Source organism: Artemia franciscana, chromosome 2 (genome assembly GCF_032884065.1).
Source record: "Artemia franciscana chromosome 2, ASM3288406v1, whole genome shotgun sequence".
Lineage (NCBI taxonomy): Eukaryota > Metazoa > Arthropoda > Branchiopoda > Anostraca > Artemiidae > Artemia > Artemia franciscana.
In genome coordinates this window covers 59,754,382-59,756,206 of record NC_088864.1, presented here as the reverse complement: position 1 = coordinate 59,756,206, position 1,825 = coordinate 59,754,382, and the positions used below count along the sequence as shown (strand labels likewise).

Genomic DNA, 1,825 nt, shown 5'->3' with positions numbered 1-1,825 from the left:
TCCTACCTAACAGGTTTATATACCTATTGGAATTTTAACAACATACAACTTAGGCTATACCTTAATTTTCAGTTTCTTTTCTCTGATTTTGGTCTAGAAAATGAACTCCTGGTATCTGAGTAGAATTTTTGACCAATTCAATGGTGTTTTTCTAAATTTGTGAAACATATTGGCAGATCTTTGAAAACCTCATAAATTAGAATTGAGCAAAGTTGTGAAGTTGAAAATAATTTTCTTGTACTTCATTTAAGCAGAAGATCTATTTTGCAAGTTTTCACTTTTATAAAACAACGAGTTTTTAAAGATCAGTACCCTCTAGAGGGAGAAGTAGAAGTGGGTACTTCAGAATATCTGGCCAGAACATGCTTTTGTCTTTAAATTCATCCCTGAAAATTTCATTTTCCTAACCTAACCACTTTCCAAGATAGCAAAAAGTAGCTTGTTTAGAATTTTACCAGCTTAACAATTAATTAATCTTTTAGTACTACCATTTAGGACAATACTTGACAATAGTTTGTTATCTTTGTGATTGGACTTTTTGACATGTCAAAACCATTAGACCTAAATCTGAATTTTTTCTTTTTAATTTCAGATATGGAATATTAGCAGAAAATGTTCTATGGATGTGGTTAACAAGGAAAGCAAACATGACAGACTGAATGTGATTAACAAAAACATTCTCAATATTATAAGCAAGAATTTGGATGTCTAGTAAATACCTAATACATTCTCTGAGGCCAACCTGACTCTTATACATAATACTGATAGATGGTAATTAGCTTACCTAAGCTGCAGCCAGCTTATTACCATCTATCATTATTAGTTAAAACCTATATCCTGGGGCTGTATTTGGGACCATAAGGGGGAGGGGGTGCAGTTGAAAGCGAAACAATTATTAGCCTAGCTAATTATTTAGAGAGAATTAATGGAAATAATAGGGAACAATTATTTGGAGAGTAGCCTATAAAAAAGATTAATGAAGGCTAGTATGTTCACCTTATCCCTGTCTCAACCATAGAAGCTTTCTATGTATTTACCTGTCTTTTTCGAAGGCTATATAAAACTAAGTCATATGGACTGGGCAAAATCAACTCAGCCTATGCAGTAGACCTACAGCTGCAGCAATCGCCTAGCAAAATATCAGTGATCTCTACAACTTATGAAAAGAATAAGAGTAAAAAAACATAATCTGATCCAAATTAGTATAGGTCCAATTTCAGTGCTTCGATACCAATTTGATATAGGCCTACCAAAAATTCAGCTTACTTCAGTGTCACAGTAGGCCAAAGCCACCAACACAGTCTAGATGTTAATCCTTAATGATATGCAGCACATCAGTTGCTAGACTGTTCGTAAGGTTTTCCTAAGATCAAATAGATAATAAAGCAAAATACTGTAATCTGGAATTTTTGGCCTTAACCTTCAATTTTTTACAAACAGCCTACAGCTAATTTTGACATTTTTAGAAAATTGTTGTAGGGGGTGAAAAGGTTGCCATCTAGATTGCTGAAAAAATAGAGTGCTCTTGGTTTTTAGGCCATCAAAAAAATGGGAGTTGCCAGCTTTTTGTCATCTTCATTTCTGTTTCTTGGTTTCGTTTAATTCAAATCCATATTCTTTTTTTATAATCATTATTCATTTTCATTGTTCAAAAATTATTCTGCATAGCTTTCCATCTTCCTCGCTTAGTTGCACGTTCATCGGAAATATTAAGGAAAGTTTAATAAACGCTTGAGTTTATAATAAGTGAATAGAACATTAAAAGACATAGGCTAGAATTTGATTTTAAGTTTTACTTTTAAATAATTAAGTTACGTAAAATTTT

The 1,825-nt window shown here is 32.4% G+C and overlaps 1 protein-coding gene across 2 annotated transcripts in view; it reads right to left on the bottom strand.

Annotated features, from left to right (window-relative positions):
* LOC136043863 (gamma-tubulin complex component 2 homolog) overlaps positions 1 to 1,474 on the bottom strand; it is a 28,738-nt gene extending 27,264 nt beyond the window's left edge. Inside the window, exon 1 of one of the 2 annotated variants that reach the window (XM_065728816.1) lies at positions 1,267 to 1,474. The gene's annotated coding sequence lies outside the window, so the exon portion shown is untranslated. The remainder of the gene's footprint in view (positions 1 to 1,266) is intronic. The other variant, XM_065728817.1, reaches the window with a different exon arrangement.
* Positions 1,475 to 1,825: the final 351 nt, after the last annotated feature.